The sequence below is a fragment of the Nycticebus coucang genome, chromosome 4 (assembly GCF_027406575.1).
Source record: "Nycticebus coucang isolate mNycCou1 chromosome 4, mNycCou1.pri, whole genome shotgun sequence".
Taxonomy (NCBI): domain Eukaryota; kingdom Metazoa; phylum Chordata; class Mammalia; order Primates; family Lorisidae; genus Nycticebus; species Nycticebus coucang.
Genome location: NC_069783.1, coordinates 53,052,661 through 53,077,623, shown reverse-complemented (window position 1 = coordinate 53,077,623; position 24,963 = coordinate 53,052,661). Strand labels below are relative to the sequence as shown.

Genomic DNA, 24,963 nt, shown 5'->3' with positions numbered 1-24,963 from the left:
CCAAAGCCTCAAAGGTCGTACGTGGTAGAAAGCATTGACCATGCTGTGTTGACTGAAGGCCTGTGCAAGAGCCTTCCCAAAGTGGCCCAGGGAACACTGGCGCATACCTGAAGAGGAACGGGGGTCTGTGGCCAATGCCCTTGGGAAACATTAAGACGTCCAAAGTTCGACTTCCATTTAATTCCAGATTTTCTTAGAGACTTTAAAATGCTACAGTGCTTCATAAATCAACCAAGAGGTAGATGTTGCATCTCACATTTCCAAACCTAATTTTACCTTAATACCTTCCTCTCCCACTATTCCCAAGCCTATTTTCAAGTCACATTCAGTGGAAATAGTGCTGGGGGGAATCTCAGTTGGAGAAAGCCTGCACAGACCATATTAGAGGAAGGAAAGATGTATTTCCTGACTTACAGATGTATAAGGGTAAAATGCAGGTGGGCATTTGAATCTTACATCCTGAGGGCTGCACAGAACTTACCTAAACTTCCACTTCTCAGGAAAGTAGGTTTTTTGGGGTTTTGTTTTATTTTTTTGCTCTCTGTGTGTGCATGTGGGAGTTCTTCATTTGTTTTTTGATATCAAAATAGAAAAACAGGATTAGATCTCTTTCTTTCTTTTTTTTTTTTTTTCTGTTAGAGATGGGGTCTTACTATGTTGCCTACAGTGGACTTGAACTTCTAGGCTGGAACAAGGCTCCCAAGTAGCTGGGACTAAAGCTACTCTATTTAATTTTTAAAGTAGAAACTTCCCACTCCATATTCTAGTTCTTTCATACCCTGAGGTATAGATGTTGACACATCGGAAACCAAAAAAATATATGTAGGACATGCTTGACTAGGTTATACCTTTGCACTTAATTTCTAATTAGCTGGTGGTTTAACATATAACCCAATGCTGCTATCATAGCACTATAAAAGGGAGTCTCTCCAACAAGAATGCCTTCATCCTTTTTCTCTGAAAATCATCAAGAAATGTGAAACTGACACTCATGACACAGCTGAACCAAATAAAACCTCTGTTGCTAAAAAAGGATTCTGCAAATCTTAAACACTCTGTGAAAATAATACCCTTTGGCCGCAAATTCTACCTATAAAAGGACATTTTTATAGGCAACTGTTATTATGTTTGATAAGTTAGGTACAGTTTTCTTTTCAGTTCTGGGAGTATTTTAAGAATTTGTGGACACTTGGGAGGATTGTTGGAATGGCCAGGAATGCTTTTGGTGGTGCTTTTATTATACTATAAAAGAAGCTCATTGTGAGGATGAGTGATACTAATAATACCTATTCTTATTTAGAGAGATGGGGTGTAGGTGAAGGGTTACGTACAACTTCAAATTCTTTCAAAACCTTGTAGAATCACTAATAGTAGTGTTATTTCACAACTTTGAAGATGTTAAATAGTGATTTCTTCAGATACATGATATGATTGACTGTTGGGCATTTTTTAGGAAAGTTTTTGTAATAAAGTAGTTGCTCCAATTGCGACTGAAATCTAATGAAGTTAATTTATTTATTTCGTAGAGATAGGAATCTCACAGTGTCATTCAGTATGGTCTCAAACTCCTGGTCTCAAGTGATTCCCCTGCCTCACCCTTCCAAAGTGCGGGGATCACAGGCATGAGCCACTGCCCTTGGCCTAAAATTTAATGTTAATCATTAACATTAGCTGTGAGCGAAGTCTAGGCTCCCACTTTTACCAACTGCATTATGACTGGAAGGTAGAATACTTAGGATAATCATGGGTTAATTTTCGCCCTATAAGCCTATAGTAAGAGGAACCTAAAGGAAATCAGAGACTTGTTTATTCATAATCTCTGTTAGGCCAAAATGAACAATATAGAGATATGTAAATGCTATTGAAAAAGATTGGAAAATAAAACAGTACTATACAGGAAAATTGAGAATGATATTAATGCAAACAAAATACAAATTTTTGTTACTTACCAATTAACTTAGTTAACTACCAATATAATTATCTTTTTTCTTTTGGATACCATATAACGTGTACAAATGCATTAGAATGTTTCTCAAAAGCAGGCAACTGAGATCCCCAGTCTGTGAAACATCCTAGGCTAGTGAGAAGGTTCTCATCTTAGGAATCAGGGGAATTGGAATCCTGTACAATGCTGATGGCTCCTTACAATGCTGATGGGTTATGGAAGCGGGTAGTAATCCTGTGTTCAATATCATCAGTGAAAGGAAACTTGAGATGGGCATCCTGAATTGTAACCTTGGCACTGCCTTCCCTGTCCGCTTGAATGAATGACTTCATTTCTTGTGCCTGTTTCTTTATCTCCCAATTTCTATTCTAGTTCTTTCAAAAGCCTTAGGCATTTTGCATTGTAAATCAGGAAGAAATCTAGGAGGGAGAAAGAGACAAGTACTTAGTTAGGAACAGAAATTTTCTGCATAAACTTTGTTTCATGCTCTGGACAATTTCTTACACATTTTTACATTTTCTCCTGGCCCTTGGAAAACTGAAGTCTCGGTGGAACATTCCATGAATGATCATCAGTGTTACAGGTCTACTAAAATAACTGGGGCCTATTTATAAACCACAGGAAATTGTTCTTGCTCAGGATACAGTCTGAATAAGTAATTTTAAAAATGGGAAACACTGTCAATCATCCATATGTTTTCTCTATTTACTGTTTCCCAGACTGGCCTTGAGAATTCCTCTATCTGTACCTTTGCTATTATGCTGTTCTCAAAGCGTAGAATGCCCTCTCCAATCAAGTCCTCTCCTCTTTAAGGCTCAGCTCAAGCTTCACTTCTTTTTTTTTCTTTGCAGCAAATTCTGTACTTTTTTTTGACATGTTCCCCACCCTTCCCAATCAAGGGATCTGGCTTTTTCTTTCCACTGTGAGTCATTTGCAGCCTGGAACATATCACTTAGTACTCAATTGAATCCCACCCTATTCTCTCCTTTTCACCACTGCATAAATCTGGGCTTTCCACAGACTATAAAGTCCTTGAGGGGAGGGTCCTCCATGACAACCAAGGTAGCATTCAACCCGAGCTAAGAACACGAACGGTGTTTGGCACTGCTGGTGTAGGGTGTGGTTTTCAAATGATCTAAACCCAAAGGAAAGAAAATCATAGAAACCGATATGCAACACAGACAGAAGTTGAGCTGCTGTGGTTGAGTCTGGGGTAAAGGTGGGCACACCAGCAGCCCAAGCTGGACCCTATCCTCTCTCCTCCTCTCCGAGTAGGCTCTGGGGCACCCTTAGGATTCACCCTCCCTCTCCCCTGCCCTGTTGGCCCCCAGTGTTCTCAGACTTCTATGCTAAGTTCTCAGACTTAGCCTTCCCCAGCACCCAAGCTTCCTCCTTTAAGGTGCTGAGGGTGGTAATTTTATGTACTCACCCCAAATGTAAGCACCTTGACCTGACCCATGGACAGTCAGCTGGAGAACTCAGTCTGGCTAATCAAGGAGCAGTCCTTTTAGCCATATCCCCTGCTTCCTGCCCTGGCACAGAGAATGCCTATGTATTCAAAATTCTGGAGGTTTTCAACAGGACTTCCATCAATGTCAACATACTCTTTCCCATAGGCAAACTTCTACTTTCTGCTTCATACTTTCAGTTAATTGCAAGGAAACAAAATAAACAAATTTCCAGTGGTGCTTGTGATTTCCATTTAGAGCAGCAGAAACAGAATGAAAAGTGGCCATGCCATCCACTTTTTGGCCCTGGCATTCGTCCGATCATCCCCTCCCCAGCCCTGCATACATGCCTCTGACACAGACCACCTTGGCTGCCCGCTCTCTGTGGCTTCATGCTTGGATTCTTGCTCCTCTTTTGATTTGTCAGACTTGATTGTTGGGCCAACAATGGGTTTGTCTTTGACTTCACATTCCACTGACCTCCTTGGATGTGGGGGGTTTTCATTCTGTACTCTAACCCAGGCCCTCGTACTCTCAACTGTGGTTCATTGACCAGTGGCTCTTTTGGTTCTAGATCCCAATCATATCAGCCAATTCAAGACATCAGACCCTATGGGCCACAAAGGGCAAGCCATACATGCCAGCTACAGTCTGGGACTGTTTTCCAAGAGACTCTGCTGCCTGGCCCAATCCCATTTCCATTCCATTCCAAACTCCTACTTCTCAGCCCCAATCTCGGCAGCCTGGAGACCTGAGTTGCATGTTGTCTTTCAGCTATTTAGATTTGGTCTTACCTCTACAAACCTTGGCCTTGTTCACCTTTGCAGCTCCCTGTGCTCTCTGGAGCCCTTTGCCTGCCCTCCCCCGGGATCTGTGCCACTACACGGGGAAGTCACACTCTCACCACCAACAATTTTGGGGGACATTCGATTGGCCCCTGAGGAATAGACATAATCTAACCGAGGAAATCACTGTAGGGAGAAGGGTTTTGATATTCTTACGTGCACAATGTAAGTTAGGAAATTATTCCTATAAGGAAATATAAAACAGGGGTTGTGTAAATATGGAGTCTTAGCCTGGTCGAGAAAGAAGTACACACATTTTATAAAGAACAAATGACTTAAGCTCTCCCCCATCATTCTACCAGATGGGTTGAGGCTTACTGGGAATGTGTTTTGAGGGAAACATATATTAGGAGGATAAGGAAAAGACTTAGGACTCCTTTGTTATCTATCTTCCATAAGCAGTCATTTGTTTTGCCTTTTTTTTAAGGAGAAAAAGTACTGGCTTAAGTTCTGAATTCTTTCTTATGTAACAAAAGTCAGGCAAAGGGCATGTCTTGTTGGGTGTGGGCTTGGCAGACTGCCTGCATGATTACGAGTGCTAGGACTTGGATGTTCTTTGGTTCTTAAGGATTCTCATGCAATTCCTCCTCAAGTTTAAGCCTCTTTCCATGCAGATGGGGCCTATCTCAGATCAGGCTGTTATGACGCCTAGTCCATTGTTGCCATTGAGCAAAGGTTAAATAAATCTCATTGGTTTTATGGTAAGAGTATTGAACTTGGAGGCAAGATTTCCGAAACCAGTTCTCCTTTCTAACTGATTATGGGTAAGTTATGTACCCTGTTTCCTTGAAAATAAGACATCCTCCGAAAATAAGACCTACTTACAGGAAAGATAAGACGTCCCCTGAAAATAAGACCTAGCCCATCTTTGGGAGCACACCTTAAAATAAGACACTGTCTTATTTTTGGGCAAACAGGGTAGCCCATCAGAGTCCCTGTGCTCATCTGTGAATGATGAAAGTTGATCCCATGTGACCTCTAAGAGTCCCTACATCTCAGACACTGCCAACTTTATAATGAATCTTAGTCAGTGTCTAGGCACTAATTGGAAATCTATAAACCAGATAAGATATTCTAAAAATAAATATATTGGTACCCCTCAACAACTGTAGTAACAATTAGAGTTTTAGGTTTTATAGGAAATGATCTTCCTCGCCTATAAGTAACCATGATTAAATGAGATAATAAATACATGAGAACATCTAGCATGGAGGGGCGAAATACATTTCAGTTAAAGAACCATTCTCTTTTTTCTTTTCTTTTTTATTTATTTATTTATTTTTGAGATAGAGTCTCATTCTGTTGCCCTGGTGTCGAGTGCCCCGGCAATGTAGCTCACAGCAACCTCAAACCGTTGGGCTCAAGAGATCTTCTTGCCTCGGCCTCCCGAGTAGCTGGGACTGTAGGAGTACACTATTAGGCCTGGCTAGTTTTTCTCTTCTTAGTAGCGACAGAGTCTTACTCTTGCTCAAGTTAGTCTTGAACTTGTGAGCTCAAGCAATCCACATACCTCAGCCTCCCAAAGTGCTAGGATTACAGGCACAAGCCACTGTACCCAACCTAAAGGAGCATTTTCTACACTAGCATTTCCTAAAATACAATCCTAGATATACTATTCTGTCACCTAGATTCACCAATGCCATTGTGTCTCAATAAGGTCCTTTATAATAGTGTTTTTCACCTGTGTGTGAATTGGGGCTCCGATCAAAGGTCATACATTGCATTAGAAGTAAAATCTAGGGGTCAATTTTAATAGATATTGCAAAATTGTCAACACAAAACATTATGTTAATTAACACACTCACAAACAATGTAGGAGAGTGACTATTTCCTTATAATTTATCTTGGTTTTACCATTGTTTTTAGTAGGTGACAATTAGAAGTGAAAATTTCTACTGCATCAACACTGAATTTGAGTTTTCATAGTGTGAGGAAGGTAGAGTATATTTTCATATGCTAATTTTCTGGTTTTTATTCATTTTTCTGCCTGAACTGTCTGCATATATCTTTTGCCTATTTTCCTATAGTTGTTTGCCTTTTTCTTATAGCTTTGTAAGACTCATTTTTTTTTTTTTTTTTGTAGAGACAGAGTCTCACTTTATGGCCCTTGGTAGAGTGCCGTGGCATCACACAGCTTACAGCAACCTCCAGCTCCTGGGCTTAAGCGATTCTCTTGCCTCAGCCTCCTGAGTAGCTGGGACTACAGGTGCCTGCCACAGCACCCAGCTATTTTTTTTTTTTTGTTGCAGTTTGGCCGGGGTTGGGTTTGAACCCGCCACCCTTGGCATATGGGGCCGGCGCCCTATTCACTGAGCCACAGGCGCCGCCCTGTAAGACTCATTTTTAAAGAAACTAGTCATTTCTCCTCTGTATGTGAATTAATTATTTTCTCTAGTTAACTGGACCCCTAAGTAACATCCTATGAAACCTATTCCAAACAATATAGCAAACTTTGGAAAAAGCCATGTTTAGACCCTTCTTTTTTGAACTTTCCCTTAAAGGAAGAGGGCCAGGGCACCTATCGGATATCACCCCCTCTATGTGAGAATAAAATATATGTCATGCATTTATACACATACCCATGTACGCTCTGTGTATAATAGGAAAGTGATTTTTAAAAATGTTTCCCCATGGTAATTTTCTTTCAAAAAATACACTATGCTAAAATACTTCCATAAAAGATTATTAAACTCCTGGGCTGTGGTGAGTTATAAGGTTGAAGCAGAAATTGTTCTGAAGCTGGAAATAGGTCGCAGATATGCAAATCCAGTATTCACAGCTGACCAGATATTTTTCCTCTGGCTGTGCATAATTTGAAACTCATCACTCAGGAAGCTCTAAGGTAGGTTGTGTGGCTGGGTGCAGTGGCTCACGCCTGTAATCCTAGCACTCTGGGAGGCTAAAGCAAGTGAACTGCTTGAGCTCAGGAGTTCAAGACAAGCCTGAGAAAGAATGAGACCCTGTCTCCACTAAAAACTAGAAAAATTAGCTGAGCATTGTGGCTGGCTACTCAGGAGGCTGAGGCAGGGGGATCTCTTGAGCCTAGGAGTTTGAGATTGCTATGAGCAAGGCTGAGCCATAGCACTCACCTCCAGGGTGACAGAGTGAGACTCTGTCTCAAAAAAAGGTAGACTTTGTCCACTTGACTTTCTCCCACTTTGAACTGCTACATTTAGTTCATTGGCAGCCTGTAAATTGTGCTGTTAGGTGCACTATGGGCCTAACTTCAATCTTTAGAAATATTCCTAAACAGAAATGACCTGTAGGCCAAAGATTCTTCGTTCTTGTTTAATCTTTCCTAACCCAAGTTGGATTCCTTTTCTCACAGTTGGGATCTCATCATTGCATTTCACATGAGAAGATAGTTGGCATCACAAATTCCTGTATTTGGGGATAGCAAATTTATTTCAGCATTTTTACAAAGTTCTCTTTAATCATTTATCCTGGTCAACTGGATGTGCTGGCTCTGTGCCTGGTACAAAAATTAAAGATTAGTCAACTGAATCTCCATCAGCTCAATTTAGGACACATGATTAACTCTCTTACTGCCTCTGTGTGCTGTCCTCTCTCCTCTGGCCTAAAAGTAATGCATTTCTTTCCTGTTCAATGCTATTGACTTGCTCTGTAGGAAGAAACAGAAGAAAAAGATCCTCAACTTTTGGTACCCCAAAGGTGTATTTGCTAGCAAGCTGGAATATATTCAGTCTCCAATAATAAAATATTTTCGTATGTTTCTTTGAGGAAGTTAGAATATATGTCCTCAGAATTTGATTTCAGATATGTAGACAGTCTATGAGGAGACAGTCCACTCCCAGCCTTCAACATAGCCAAGCAATGGGAGATAGAGAAATAAATGCACACAGCCATGAAATAGGAACTGGGAAAAAACACACTCTCTGAGGGGCGGCGCCTGTGGCTCAAAGGGGCAGGGGGCTGGCCCCATATGCCGGAGGTGGTGGGTGCAAGCCCAGCCCTGGCCAAAAACTGCCAAAAAAATAAATAAAAAACAAAACCCACACTCTCTGAATGTTAAACTATGGAATCAACACAGAATGTCCTTAAGAAGAGATAAAGTCTCTTTAAGAGGGCAGAAATCAATGACCTATCCTAGGCCTTTAAGGTTTGGCAGCTGCCAGACTCAAGTATAAATGCGTGTTCAAAAAAATAACCATGTACATTATTTATAAAAAGAAACAGAAACGTTACATAGCAACTGTTTTGGTTGTTGCGTAATATAGCTATATTAATTTTGCTTCATCCTTGCTATTCTTTCCATCTGCATTTTTTTCCAATAGAAGATACTCAATGGAATCAAAATAATATTTTTCCTTTTTTTTTTTTTTAAGTGCTCTAATGGCTAACGTAGTGGATCTGCTTCAAACCTGTGATTAAGCACACTCATCTGACTTGGGTCAGGACAGAACCTCCTATACCCACTCAATTTGTTAAGCTACAGCTGAAATGTTTTGATAAGAAAACAGGAAACAGCTCTGCAAACAAAGGTATGTTTAGGGTGGAATCAAAACTTTTCCTTCATGGGAAATAAACTAACAATATCTCTGTTTTCTTCTGAGCAGAGAAGTGCTGGCATAGAATATGGCTTATTGTACCCCTGATATATTCATTTCAATTAGGTCTCATGGATGAAAGCTACTGACTCTCATACCCTCTGGTTCAACCCTTTAGCAGCTGTCCAACTAATCAGGCTTCATCAACAGAAAGTTGAGAAAAACAGTTCTGCTGCCTCATGGAAACACCCAGAACGCACACTTACAATGCTCTCCCGCACACTCTGGGCTTACATACTCAATCTCTGCTGCCCAGCAGACAGTCAGCAATCAAATACATAGTGATTCAATTGTCCCAGGAGGATGATCCTCTGACCTAGCCAATCATCTGTATGAGGTAACATTTATCTCCCAGAGACTTTTAATGGCTGGAGATTTTGACTGAATATCAACAATTGGATTTGATGTTTCCCTACCCACATGGGTTTAAAAAAAGCAAAACAAGACCGACAACAAAACTACTGTGCTCCTCATTCTTCTGATTTGAGTGATTGTGCCATGATTACTTAATTTGTTTTTCAGACTTTGCAGAGGAATTTAAATAGCTCAGATGTTTAGCTCTTGAAAAAGTGGTTGCCAGTCACACATAGCAACTTATTCCCTTTAAGCAATGTCACAAGGATGTTTAAAACTTATCTCTGGGCTAATTCAGCATAGCATGCAAACCAACTTGCAGATTTACATTCTGCGCCAAATATAATCTTAGAAACAAAGACACGGTTCAAGCCAATCAAAGCAGGTACACCCTCCCGGGCAACACTGTGGTGCTTTTTCCCCACTCTAGCCTTTTTCTCTATGCTCCACTCTTAGGGTATATAAGTGCACATATGTAATAAGAGTCACTAAACACAAATAAAAGGTGCTCAGGGCATCCTTCCATGACTGTCCCCAGAACTCAAAGCTGTTGGCCATCAGGACAGGAGAACATCAAAGTGAAGGCTTCCATGGAAGGGATTTAGAGTCGCTGTCCATGGGCCCCCTGAGGAATAGCTTTACAACGGGCCCCAAACCACAGTAGTGCTGATAAACTGGTGGAATCGACCCCTCACGTCATATGTGAAAACATTGCCAAAGAGCAATAAGGCAAAAAAAAAAAGCAACATGGATTCTGAGAGGACAGGTGCCTCACCCTGACAAAATTGTCCAACATCTGACTGCTCTCTAAAATTGCACAGGAAGACCCTAATTTTCTTTGACTTAGGGTTTTCTTAAGCATTTTTCAAGTGAAAATATTTGAGAGATATCTAATACCATATGTTCTTCTGACACACGCCCTAATAAGGAATAAACCATTCTTTAGTTAAAATTGTGTCTAAAGGGCATAGGGACATAGAAAGAGTCTGCCTGCAGTGGGTCCTTGAAGGGTGGACGCCATTGAAGCTGAGGGTCTGGGAGCTTGATGCTTACCAGTTTGCCAATGGCCTGCCCGGTACTCTTCTTAAGTTTTGCTCCCATGGAAAGCTCTGGCATCTAAGCTGCCTGTTGGTGGTCCCCTGTGCAGGTGAAGCTGACAGGGAGCGGGCTGGCCAGATGCTGAGCAGAGGAAACAGCTGCTGGTCCGCAGAGGCAGTGTTGTGTAGTTGAAGGAAATGAGCTCTGCAGTTGGGAAACACTTTTGTAGTTCTGTGTTTACGGGTCTTTCTGTGCAATCATGTTTTCTCTTGTGGAAGATCAGCCCTGTCTAGATATTTACCAAATTAACATTTCAAGTTATATTCCCAAACCTAGCCCAGTCCTGAGAGCCTGCCAGTACACAGGCTGCAGAAGCTGTTCCACAGTGAGAAGTGGCAATCGATGGATCTCAGGACAGGGGCCAACATCCCTCCCCCTTTCTCACTCTCTGCCACCACCACATCTCTGCCCAGAGATGTAGGATTTGTTTGGCACCTTTCTGAGTGGATCTCAAAGCCTTTCACAGACAAGAATGAAGGTTACCCCAGGACAGAACTTAGTTTGTATTCATCAGATTACACTTGGCTAAAGCAACAGTCACAGTTGAAAAAAGGAACAGGCTTCATGCTCCCTAAGAAGTTAGGTAGGGATTTTGTAATGACAAGAGAAATCCAGTGACCTACATGCTACATATGCTGTTTCCTTTAACCTAGTCAGCCAGGTGGTTGTAGTGGTGACGGGCAGTGGACACCACCACCACCCCCTAACATTTACGCGGCGTTCACTGCGTGCCAGATACTCTTCGAAGGCTCTTAAATACATTGGTTAATAAGGACCCTCAGAGACAGGTACTATTATCATCCTGCCATTTGGCATATGAGAAAACTGAGCCACAGAGAGATTAAGTAACTTGTCCAAGGGCACACCATAATAGTTACAATTAATTACACTTTTAATTCTCACAGTAACTATTATGTTATTGCCCTCATTTTGCAGATAAGGAAACTGAAACTCAGAGGCCTGAAGTATTCATTGAAGGTCACACAGTGTTGACGTGACTGAGTGGCCCACCCTTGATAACTTGAGGGGTCTGGGGTGAGAGTTCAAATGGATGCCCACAAGCCATATGAATAAATGTGCAAAGTTACATAGCAGGCTAACAGTTAAACATGTTCTCTCCTCCACCTTTGACAAATAAACCTTCATAACAATCTGGAAGGCCAAATTCAAAATCAGACTTATTGGTTTGAGCCAGAAAGAGGCAGTGCATCAGAAAGAGTCAGGCCCTCATGCCTGGCCCGGTGTCCTTCTCCTCCCTCCCCGAAACTCAAGTGTGGATACTCTGGTGTGAACATCCAACCCGCCTTCATATTCTCTGCAAACAGCCACCTCCAGGCCATCCGAAAATCTAGGGAATATACATCCTTGGGGGGACAAACCTAGGAAGAGGCCTATATAGGCCCCAGAAACAGGCTCAGAGCCATTTGCACAGGGAATTCTAGAGTCTCAGTACCTGGAACGTCACTGATGGGCATGGTCCCTTGACTTTGTGCACTCTTAACTTCATGAGGTGGGGTGATCCTTGGTGGGGGGGTGTCAAAGCAGGGTTCGTGAGAGCTCACAGCCAAGGGCTGAGGCCCCTCTTCTCTGGGTCTGGAAGCAGTTCTGGTGATAGTGCCAGGGCTTTCCCCACCCCTGTCCAACTCCAGTGTCCTTACTCTACAGAAGAAGTCTTGTGTCACTCCTCTGCTTCTGCCCTGCCCCCAGTTTTCAGGTCACCGGGACTTGAAGTAGGTAGAGGGAACACCAAGGAAAGGAAGGGAGCCTAGGAGTGGAGGCTGTGGGGGCGAGGGGCAGGAGCTGAGAGGAGCTTCACCCACTCCACCCTTCCCCTTTCCCAGTGGGCCCTGCCTCTGGCCATGGCTGCACAGACACTGCCCAGAGTAAATCCAAGTCACAACCCCACCCTTTCCTTGTTTACTGACACAAAGCAGGGAGAGAATAGAAATAGTCTTGAAAATGATTCTTCCAAAAACTGTTCATTCTCTCCTAACCTGGAAGATAAGGCCTCTAAAAAACTGTCTTGTCCAGAGTAAAGCCCTTTTGCTTCCTGAACACTTTGGGACAGCAAGGGGCCTGCTGCCCAGCCAACCTCTGCCACTGCAGTTACTTCTTAACACCTGGCATGGGCTATTTACACGGACGACGGAAGGATCCTGTCAATCTGTCCAGTTTCCAAATTTAGTTTCCATACATAAATTCAATTTCCTGTGTCAACTATTGTAATTAAAATTTCCCAACGGCTTAATTTTGCATTGTTGACGTTCAAATGTCATCATTCACACTGTCATGCTTCCTTTTTTAAAGAACCAAATTGACACCCCCACTAACCAGCAGCTCCCAAGCTCCCAGCGTTCAGAGCTCCAACTGCAGCAGGCCCTGGCCAAGGATGCAATGCCCAGGTGCCCAGCCCAGGCACTAAATCCTCCCCACTTCACTACAGACCTTCTGCCTGAATTCCAGAGCACGTGTGTCGCAACCCTGCCACCTCAGAAATCCACCCAAACCAGCATAAACCAGGATGTGGCGCTTTGTGATAAACATGAGGCCAGGCTTTTACAGAGAACCCATCCCTGCAGGGGACTGAATCTGAAACAGGAAAGCAGTCAGAAACTGATCTTTCCTACCACCCCACTATCCTACCACGGTTATTTGCTGGGTGTCATCTTTCTCCCTACAGACCACTGTTCCCTGCATCCTCACTCCTCCTCACCACAAGCAGTCACCCAGACAGCCCCACACCTCTGGTTTAAACCACAGGCTTAATGCATCTCAATCCCAACTATTGGAGAGCAACTGATTGGCTCAGCTTGAGTCAGGTGCACATGTCTGGTCCAATCAGCTGTGGCTCAAGGGAATGGGTGGAGTCAGGGATGGTGAAAATAAGCCTGCAGGGCTTATCCTTGGGGTTGAGTGAGTGAGTAGTCCCAAGTTAGGCAGGAGTGAGCGAGTGCTCTGTAAAGATATGCCTAGTATGCCTAGTTTTATTGCACGTATACTGTATTTTAAAAGTTATATCATTGGTGCTTTACCTTTGCCTTAACTTTCTGGATGGTAAGTTGTTTGAGGTCAGGTTTCAGATCTATGCTTTTTCTGTTGCACCCTTACTAAGACTCGTGAGCATGACAATACTTTATCATCCCACCTCCCAGCATTAAGCCCATTGCTGGCTTTCTATTATGGGAGCCATATTAGAAGCTAAAAACCAGAAGTAGGAAGAAACACTGTGGAGAATCTGTTAATCAATATTTTGCATTTTACCTGGCTGAAGCCTGTTTGGAAATTGCATAGAAAATGGCTATTGTCGACCCGCTTCACTTTTTAGGCCCTGCAGTCCAATCACAGCTTTTACGGCATTTACTTGACTTGGCTAATACGCAAAACAATAGCCAATTCTACTCCCTGAAATATCATAAACCTCTCAGTCCATAAATCCAAGACCAGGATATCTGAGTTATTTCTGGCAGATATACCAAGAAACATGGCCAATCTAGATGTTAGAGGAATTTGTTGATTCTCCAGCCAACAAAGAACATTAACACTTCACCCGTATTGCAGAGGAATGCAATCATTTTGTACAGTTGGACAGTCTTTAGGGAATGGCAATATTGCTGTTGTACATTTTAAGAAATGTGCATTTGGTTGCTCTGATATTTGTGTTTATGGGTAACAAAGCACTCATTGCAAACTAAATTTGGCACCTGGTATAGTCTGTGCTGCCAAATTAGTTTGAATTAAAAAATAAAAACTTTTTCTTGCTAGAATGACTAAAGAAAAATTCTGTGTACTAAAATCAAGATGTAGACTAAAATTTCATTAACTACTTCATTTATTCATTTTCAGCCCATTGGGCATTTGCTAGGTGCTGGACACAATGCTATATGTTGCACATACAGAGATAAAGGACAGAACCCTTGCCCTTACTGCATTCACACCCCAGAGGCAGAGATTTGTAAACCAAAAATGATAGCTCCATGCACTAAGGATGACAAGTACACATAAAATGTTAAAGAAGAGCAGGAACTCGTGACTGGGTGGGGTGAGGGAAAAACTCCTGGTGGAGAATGAAGCCTGAGCTGACTTTTAAAGTTTAAAATAGAGTTAACCAAGCAAATGAAGTGCAAAGCATGAAGCAGCATGATGATGGCGAGGACTTGTTTTGGCTGGAGTTTTGGTCAGGAGTAGGAGGGATGGGGCTGGAAAGGTTGGCCTGGGGCCAGGTCACAAAGCCTCAGGCCAGGCTGAAGTATTAGGGGGCTTTATTCGAAGATGATGTGGAGTCTTCAGAATATTTCTTTGTTAAGACAACTTTTTCTTGAAGTGTAAAATATGTGCAGAAACACGCACATATGATAAGTATTCAGCTTGATGCATTGTCATGAACTGAACACAGCTGTGTAGCCAGTAACCCAATCATAACACAACCAGCATCCCTGAAGTCCCCTGTTGTTCCCCTCCAGCCACTGCTTCCCTCTCCAAGGGTGACCCCTGGCCTAACTTCCAACACCATAGATTTTGTTTTGCCTGTTTTTGAACATTACTTAAGTGCAATTTTTAAAGTATGTATTCTTTTGTGTCTGGCTTCCATCAGCCAGCATTATGTTCATGAGCATCCTCTATGCTGGCATGTAGAGATAGTTAATTTAATCTCATGGCTGTAAACTATCCCACTATATGGATGTGTCACAATTTAGTTATCTCTCCTATTATGTGTCAACGTTTGAGTTCTTTCCTATTTGAGACTATTATTAATAGTGTTGCTTGTACATACTTGTACATGTCTTTTGATGAGTCTATGTTTGCAATTCCTTTGGATAAAATATCTAAGGGTGGAAGTCCTAGGAGAAGCATATATTCAGCTTTATTGGAGTCGGCTAAACAGTTTCACAAAATGATTGGATTAGTTTAAGTCCCAGTATCAAAGTATGAGAGTTCTAGTTTCCAAAAATTGATAGTTTGTTTTTCATTTCAGCTATTCTGGGGGTGGTATAGTTCTTATCAACTGAATTGTGTCTATTTTTCCCTCACTCCCAATCACATGTTGAAACCCTGACCCCCAATGTATCTGTTTTTGAAGATAGGGCCCTTGGGGAGGTAATTAAGGTTAAATGAGCTCATAAGAGCAGGGCCCTCGTCCTTTAGAACTGTTGTTCTTATATGAAGAGAAAGATACACCAGAGATCTCTGTTTGCACACTTGTACAGAAGAAAGGCCATATATAAACACAGTGATAAGATAGCTATCTACAAGCCAAAATAAAGGCCTCAACAGAAACCAATATAAACAAAGCAAAAAGTGATTTTAATCAATAACTGTTAACACAATGCAGGATCTGCATTTTCCTTGATACTAGCTCAGTGCAGGCAGGGTATGTGCTAGGCACTCAGCAAACATGGGCTGCCATCATCATCACCACCACCATTCATTATCATTATGGAGCTGTCTAGAATGACTTCCAGGGCTGTTTGCAAAACCAATCACATTTCTCCACCCTGCTCTGTATCCAAACCTCTTAGGATGCAATTTTTCATGTTCTTTCATTAAAAGGTGGTGTTCATCAAGGTCCATCCCTTGAACCTAGGCTAGCTTCGTGACTTCTGATGCAGTGGTATGATATATTAATTCTAATCCTCAGCCCCTGAAGGCCTTGAGTGGTTTTTATCTTCTCTCTTGGAACTCTGCCCATCCTCCATGTGAATAAATCTAGGCTGCCCTGTTAGAGGATGAGAGACATGTAGGCCCAGTTGTCCAAGCCGAGGGTCCAGACAAACAAGAAAGCCCAGCCAAGATCAGCAGAGTCTGGCTCAGGTCAGCAGACGCGTCCAGCGGATGCATGGGTTTGTAGGCCATAATAAACGGCTGCTGTACTAAGTCCTTACTGGGGGTGGTTTGTCAGGGAGCAGTAGATAACTGCTACAACTTCCAGATGGGCAAACTGAGACAGAGGATATGGGCAGGAGAACACACCTAGAGGAAGGAGTCTGTAAACTCCAGCCACACAGAGTTTGCCATAGCTAAGCCATCCTGTGGAGATGTTGAGAAGAACACTGACCCAGAGCCAAAGATTTAAGAAAATTCAGCATTAAGTAGAAGCAGAAGCCCAGAATGGGTGACCTTTTCTGGGAAGACAGAAGAGAAGGCTGAGGATAGAACTCTGGGGAAAATCAACATATAATGGATAGCCTAGGAAGAACAGGATGAGAAGGATTAATGAGAGACAGGAGAGGGAAACCTGAAGAAAATGGTACAATGAAAGAAAGGCATAAGTGTTTAAAACCACATTACAAAAGTGGAAAAGAAAATAGGAAAGATATTCAAAGCATCCTTCCATATCTAAATGGCTCCACACAGGGATGTAGGAGGGGCTGATGAGATGAGTCTGGAAAGGTGGGTAACAGGCAGACCATGAAAGACCTCATGTGCCATCCCGAGGACTCTGGATTTTATCCCGAAGGACTTTTAGCAAAGGAGTAACTCGGACAGGTTTTTATTTGAAGAGCATGCAGTAGCCATGCAGTGGGTGAACAGATTGGAAGGAGCAAAACCAAGTGAGAGAGACTCTCAGAGAAATCCAGGTGAGAAAAGACAAGGCCTGACCTGGGGGAAGTGTCCTTTTTCTTCACACTTACAGTCAGGTGGATTCAGGAAAAAGTTGGGAGATAGATCTGGTCAGACCTTGTGGCTGTCTGTGGTTAGAGAATATGGAATGACTTCTAGTTTGGGGGCCTAGGCATCTGGGTAGATGTCCATTCTAGTGGACATTTATATTAGGTGACCTAATACAAATGGAAGTAAGTGTAAGATAGGGGAATACTCTGGTGCCGCTAGCCTGTGATTACAACATAAAGTTCTTCTTTGGTGTATCTCAGTTGTTGTATTATAGAGCCGGCACTGGAACTGCTTGCTAGAAATCAGCTCCTGTCAGTGTCTCATTACTTATTTCTGGGAGTGTCTTAGAATGCCTCTCCGTTGAACTACAAAATAAGGTCCTTGGGTTCTCCTCCTCCAGCATTCTCTTCTTGCCATTGTTGAAACTGTTGAAACCTTGCTGAGATCCCCACTCTGTAGGACCAGCTGACTGACGTGTGACTGCCACTTGTGGATCAGCACTCCAGCCTTGGAGATAAGATGTTTCCTCTCCAGACCAACCAGGTCCACAATCGCTGTGTCACTCTGGCATGTCTAGAAATTGACCTCCTTTTCGCCTTGACTTTTCAGCTCCATGTTTCTGCTTAATTAGATACCTGTTGTTCCCATTCACTGCTTTCCTATAACAGCCCCAGTTATCCTTCCAGTGGAATGGCCCTGGCCTTCCCCATGTCTCAAGTTGAGACTCAGCTGGCCTTAGATCCTAGATCTTTCTCTCCTTTAGTTCAAAATACTCCCCACCTCCCATTCCCTGTCCTAAGAGAATCACTTTATGAGATGATTGATCCTCTGAGATGATTTCTCTGCCAGGAAAAACACCATCCTCACCCACCAGCATGGGCTCTTTTTCCATTGCTCAAAAGATGCCGTCACAAAATAGTTCAAAATAGCTTAAAATTCCCCAAAGCCTGGGTCACTCCCTCTTATCCATGGTTATCCGGGAATAGAGTGAAAGGTTTGCAGGAAGATTATGCGCCCATTTTATCCTTGATGATGTTGGGGGATGTGACATTCTAGTGGACATGAGTCTAGAACTCAGGCTGGGAGATCAACTGAAGATCTGCATGGAGGTGGAGGCAGAAGAGACGGATGCTGTGACATGCTGGAGCCGCTCACACAGCTGATGAGAGCCGGCAGAGATGGGTGCTGTGACATGCTGGAGCCGGCTCACACAGCTGATGAGAGCCGGCAGAGATGGGTGCTGTGACATGCTGGAGCCGGCTCACACAGCTGATGAGAGCCGGCAGAGACGGGTGCTGTGACATGCTGGAGCCGCTCACACAGCTGATGAGAGCCGGCAGAGACGGGTGCTGTGACATGCTGGAGCCGCTCACACAGCTGATGAGAGCCGGCAGAGACGGGTGCTGTGACATGCTGGAGCCGGCTCACACAGCTGATGAGAGCCGGCAGAGACGGGTGCTGTGACATGCTGGAGCCGGCTCACACAGCTGATGAGAGCCGGCAGAGATGGGTGCTGTGACATGCTGGAGCCGCTCACACAGCTGATGAGAGCCGGCAGAGATGGGTGCTGTGACATGCTGGAGCCGGCTCACACAGCTGATGAGAGCCGGCAGAGATGGGTGCTGTGACATGCTGGAGCCGGCTCACACAGCTGATGAGAGCCGGCAGAGATGGGTGCTGTGACATGCTGGAGCCGGCTCACACAGCTGATGAGAGCCGGCAGAGATGGGTGCTGTGACATGCTGGAGCCGCTCACACAGCTGATGAGAGCCGGCAGAGATGGGTGCTGTGACATGCTGGAGCCGCTCACACAGCTGATGAGAGCCGGCAGAGATGGGTGCTGTGACATGCTGGAGCCGGCTCACACAGCTGATGAGAGCCGGCAGAGATGGGTGCTGTGACATGCTGGAGCCGCTCACACAGCTGATGAGAGCCGGCAGAGATGGGTGCTGTGACATGCTGGAGCCGGCTCACACAGCTGATGAGAGCCGGCAGAGATGGGTGCTGTGACATGCTGGAGCCGCTCACACAGCTGATGAGAGCCGGCAGAGATGGGTGCTGTGACATGCTGGAGCCGGCTCACACAGCTGATGAGAGCCGGCAGAGATGGGTGCTGTGACATGCTGGAGCCGGCTCACACAGCTGATGAGAGCCGGCAGAGATGGGTGCTGTGACATGCTGGAGCCGCTCACACAGCTGATGAGAGCCGGCAGAGATGGGTGCTGTGACATGCTGGAGCCGGCTCACACAGCTGATGAGAGCCGGCAGAGATGGGTGCTGTGACATGCTGGAGCCGGCTCACACAGCTGATGAGAGCCGGCAGAGATGGGTGCTGTGACATGCTGGAGCCGCTCACACAGCTGATGAGAGCCGGCAGAGATGGGTGCTGTGACATGCTGGAGCCGGCTCACACAGCTGATGAGAGCCGGCAGAGATGGGTGCTGTGACATGCTGGAGCCGGCTCACACAGCTGATGAGAGCCGGCAGAGATGGGTGCTGTGACATGCTGGAGCCGGCTCACACAGCTGATGAGAGCCGGCAGAGATGGGTGCTGTGACATGCTGGAGCCGCTCACACAGCTGATGAGAGCCGGCAGAGATGGGTGCTGTGACATGCTGGAGCCGGCTCACACAGCTGATGAGAGCCGGCAGAGATGGGTGCTGTGACATGCTGGAGCCGGCTCACACAGCTGATGAGAGCCGGCAGAGATGGGTGCTGTGACATGCTGGAGCCGGCTCACACAGCTGATGAGAGCCGGCAGAGATGGGTGCTGTGACATGCTGGAGCCGGCTCACACAGCTGATGAGAGCCGGCAGAGATGGGTGCTGTGACATGCTGGAGCCGCTCACACAGCTGATGAGAGCCGGCAGAGATGGGTGCTGTGACATGCTGGAGCCGCTCACACAGCTGATGAGAGCCGGCAGAGATGGGTGCTGTGACATGCTGGAGCCGCTCACACAGCTGATGAGAGCCGGCAGAGACGGGTGCTGTGACATGCTGGAGCCGGCTCACACAGCTGATGAGAGCCGGCAGAGACGGATGCTGTGACATGCTGGAGCCGCTCACACAGCTGATGAGAGCCGGCAGAGATGGGTGCTGTGACATGCTGGAGCCGGCTCACACAGCTGATGAGAGCCGGCAGAGATGGGTGCTGTGACATGCTGGAGCCGGCTCACACAGCTGATGAGAGCCGGCAGAGATGGGTGCTGTGACATGCTGGTGCCGGCTCACACAGCTGATGAGAGCCGGCAGAGATGGGTGCTGTGACATGCTGGAGCCGGCTCACACAGCTGATGAGAGCCGGCAGAGATGGGTGCTGTGACATGCTGGAGCCGGCTCACACAGCTGATGAGAGCCAGCTAGCACGTGTCTTCCCACCTCCAAAGTCAATGATTAGTAGCTTGATATTGGCCATGGTGAGAGTATTTACACCACAGAAAACAGTGAGAGAAGGGAAAGCCTGAGACAGAAAATGCTAAGGAATTAACATTTAGGGAGTGGACAGAGAAAGAGGAGCTGTAAATAGAACAAGAAAAAGTGTCTGAGAGGCAGCAAAAAGTTGTGCTACAGACATTAAAAAGGAGAAAGTGTGTCAGATAATCCCGTGGCACATGCATCTCAAGATATCCATAAATAAGACCAGATTATGGACCGGAAATTAATTAATCAACAGATAGTTATTCTTATTCTTTTAAAACTACTTTAAATGATTTTTAAAAGCTATTTTAAGCAGTCGAGAAGACTGTTTCATGGTCAAGCTAGTAAATGATTAAGGTTGCTGATATAACCAGCCAAGAGTTTTTAACCTAGTTATCTCAGTTATTTCAACAACTAATGATATAACTAGTCAATTGTTGGGCAATTTATCTATTCCAGGGTGTCCAACCTTTTTTTTTTTTCCTGCCACACATTGGAAAAATATGTTGCCTTGTGTCTCACAAAGCAAATACATAAACACTAACAAAAACTGATGAGCAAAGAAAGGTTAGTGCACACTGTTGTGATATCTGACACCACAGATAAGCAAAAAGAGTCCTCACAAAATCAGTGTGTGGTCCATGGGCTGCAGGTCGGACACTTCTGAAAGTTTCTGTCCAATTGCACAGACTTGTTATTTTGGAACGAGTAAAGACCTTAAAGATCATCAACACTGTAATTATCCAGCTAAGGAAATTAAGGTTCAGAGAATTTCAGTGACATGGTATGATCGTGAAACGCACTGCTGGCTGCTGGCACAGGCCTGACTGCACCCAGGTCCCCTGACCCCTCTCTCCTGATGCCTCCCCCCTTCACGGAGACTCTCCCTGTGAGGGAGAGACTGGCATGAGCTCAGCTGAGATGAGTCTTGAAGCAAAATGTCAGAAGTCTTTGTAACCTTTTTCTTACTCAAGCAAATCAGGGTTGTTGGGTCTATTTTCTTATGCGTGGGAATATAATAATATACAAGATTTAAGCCCAAAATGTTGGTGCTGGCAAAAAGGCGAAGGACTAAAGACTCTACAGTGATGTTATCTGCAGCCATTGTATAGATGTTTTCACAAGGGGATTAATAAAGACTTTTCATGTGAAAAAAAAAAAAAAAAAGATTTAAGCCCATGACAGGCTCTGCCTTCTGTAACCAAGGGAAACCGGAGAGTCTGGGAGCCATTTTGTTTTCAAGTTGTTTCCAGAAGGGACACGTTGGGCAGAAGCTCTCTGGTCAAGAATGCTTGTACCGGCTCAGTGCCTGTGGTTTAAGAGGCTAAGGCGCCAGCCACATACACCTGAGCTGGCGGGTTTGAATCTAGCCTGGGACTGCCAAACAACAATGACAGCTGCAACCAAAAATAATCAGGTGTTGTGGCAGGTGCCTGTAGTCTCAGCTACTTGGGAGGCTGAGGCAGAAGAATCACTTGAGCCCAGGAGTTGGAGGTTGCTGTGAGCTGTGATGCCATAGCACTCTACCCAGGGCGACAGCTTGAGGCTCTGTCTCAAAAAAAAAAAAGAATGCTCATACCAACTTCCCTTTCTTGTCCTGAGTAGTGGGGAAAGATCTGACTGCATGATGCATCAAAAGATGAGGTTTTGCATCTGATTTTAAATTACAGTTATCACATAGGGTTTATTTAAAAAATGAAAATATCCATTAAAAATAAGTACAAAGCATAACTTTGGTTGTATGAGGAACTCAAGTCTATCCACCAGTATTATGTTCCACTTAAGCTCTTCAGAGGACTTGTGGTTCATAGCGTCAATTTACTGAACAGCCTCATTTCCTGACTTCTGTTCAGAAGCTCAGAGACTCCCCCATGGCTTAGAAAGTGTGTGGGAGAAAACTCCACTCCTTTCCCTCATCAGAAGGGGTGGAGGAAGAGCAGCTGCTAACTGAGTTTTCTTACTTTTAGACTGGAGGGAAGATGCCCCTGCAGAGCTAGAGTTCCAAGCTGGGACTCTTAGGATTCCTCTTGTTTCTGTTGTTTGTCTAGTGAGCCAGACACCAGAGCCCCTGTTACGGCCCTCCAGGAACCAATACATCGAAGAAGGGGCCAGAACACTTAGTCCTTATTGTTATTTGCTTGTATGTATGACTATAGTCACCCTGCGCTCCCCTGGGCCCTACATTAGTAACTTCTTAAAATGGCATCTCATGGCCATGACACATGCCCCAGGCACCCCTCCTCCTTTTAGACACTGGCTGGTTAATGCCTCCGTGGCCCAGAATCTTCCTCGCCTTCTCCCTACACAACTAGTAAATGCCACTGGGATGCAGTAGAGGGTGTGAGATGTTGGGGGGGAGGGGTACCGTAAGCAAGGGTGAACATAAGGAAGGAAATTGTTCTGTTTCTAGACTCTGAGATTCCAATAATCCATACAAGTCCAGCGATACTTTAGAAGAATGACGTGAAGAAATTATTTCCTTTTTATTTTGCCAAGTAATGATATTATGAGGAAAATTTATCATCTACTGTTCACATCACCATCAAGTCATAAAATAACTGTCCTTGCATTTCTTTGGGAGCAGATTTTCTGCTTTTCAAATGAAGTAAGTCATCTAAGGAAATTATTCACATTTCCATTTGCAAAATATATTCTCCTTCCCGTGTGGGTGTTATTCCTGAATAAATTGGTTCAGCAGTAAATGTGAATAGTGCTTGTAATCATCTGCCTCACTTAGTTTGTGCCTTAGTTTCCTCAGTAAATGAAACATTTTTTATCAATTATCTCTGTTATTTGTACCTTTCTGTCTTATACTTTACACAACAGTTAGTTTAAAAATAACGGACAGTAAAACAAAAGTAAGTTAGAAATTGTGTTCTATGTAACATAACTGTGATACTAGATGTCTTAAGACATCTTACACACATAGAGACACACACACACACATTCGCCTATTAACTTCAGACATTTTACTTTTTTTTTTTTTTTTGTATGTCAGGCCTTATTACTGGTTACTCTATGGGGAAAAGTCTAAGTAATATTCAAGTCCCAGGTCTCTGAAGTCATCTAAACATTATAATATCCTAGTAGAAAGTATTTATGAGAAAACTTGAATTGCTCATAGACATGTTGAGCAGTAAAGACTCGAAAAACTTACCAGTGATCACTCTTGACCTCGAACTGGTCACCGAAGTCAGTGGTTCCCCACGAGGTCAGGATGATATTTCCAAAGGACCATGCTGCAATAAGAGAAATAAAGTCAACACAGGGAGTTTTCACAAAGCAAAATTCATTCCATTTTTTAAAAAATGAAGTTTATATCTTTTCGACTTTGTGAAAGTTAAATGTCCTTTATTTTACGACTTGATGGTGATGTGAACAGTAGATGATAAATTTTCCCCATAATATCTTTACTTGGCAAAATAAAAATAAAATAATTTTTACATGTCATTCTTCTAAAGTATCACTGGACTTGTATGGATTATTGGAATCTCAGAGTCTAGAAACGGAACAATTTCCTTCCTTATGTTCACCCTTGCTTACGGTACCCTCCCCCTCAACGTCTCACACCCTCTCCTGCATCCCAATGGTATTTACTATTCCCCAAGTCAATTTAGAAATTCGAGGTCATGCCTGACTTGGTACCTTCTTCCTTTCCAATTATTATGCATGCTTTTTCTGGTAATTACCCTGAGGTGTTATGGGAAAACAGACCCCCTGAGATGCATTCACGTGTGAATACATGCATTCGATAAAAATTTGCTGAGTCCCTATAAGCTGGGGAAACAGCAGTGACTGAAACAGATGGGTCCAAACTCCCTTGAGGCTCATTTTCCACTGGGTGGAGGGTAGAATGCTTTCTTTCTCTTTTCTCTCCCTCTCTCTCTCTCTCTCAGCAGTTTCCAGGTAGTTTTCATGACCACCAGAGTGACTTGGTAGTGGTGCTGGGAAAAGGAGGGTCGCTTCAGATGGGAGGCCTGGACAGCTTTGTGAAGGAAGTGATGTTTGAACTGAGAGCTCAATGACCAAGAGGAGCTGTTCATGAAATGATTGGGGAAAGGGCATTTCAGGCTCAGGGAACAGCATTCTACATTAGGAAAGGCCCTAATGTTGAATTTGCCCTTTGCAGGGGTCAGGAGTGTGGAGTGAGAGAAAAAAAAATTTAAAAATTCTGTTTTGAACATAGTAAATTTAAGTTGTTCATTGACACCCAAGTGGAGATTTTACATACATGCAGCTGGCTATATTAGTTTTGAGTTCAGGCCAGAGGATGAAGCTGTAGATAAAATTTTGGAAGCATCAACCTATGGATGACATTTAAACCAAGTAGTACAAGAAAAGACAGGGCCAAGGAATGAATGATTTATATGAACTGAACATTCAGACATTGAAAAATCAAAGGCCAGCAGTCAGCAGAGGAGCAGCTGGAGAGGAAGGAGGAAATCCAGGGGAATTTAGAGCTGAAAGTATTTAAAAAATGAGGGGCCAACCGTGTCAAAGTACAAAGTTGGCAGAATCCTATAATACAAAAAATCTTCTACATTTATGTTATTAGTTTAACAAATTGCAGTTGTAATAAATGCAAAGTGACTCCTTTCACTTGGCTCAGGCACTGCGTGCGTATGTAACTAACCCTGGTCCATACTCCACACCCACAGTGGGCTCAGAGATCAGCCTGC

At 44.0% G+C, this 24,963-nt stretch overlaps 1 protein-coding gene across 1 annotated transcript in view; it reads right to left on the bottom strand.

The window, feature by feature from the left end:
• SPTBN1 (spectrin beta, non-erythrocytic 1) overlaps positions 1–23,499 on the bottom strand; it is a 238,708-nt gene extending 215,209 nt beyond the window's left edge. The window contains exon 1 of the mRNA XM_053588956.1: positions 23,442–23,499. The gene's annotated coding sequence lies outside the window, so the exon portion shown is untranslated. The remainder of the gene's footprint in view (positions 1–23,441) is intronic.
• Positions 23,500–24,963: the final 1,464 nt, after the last annotated feature.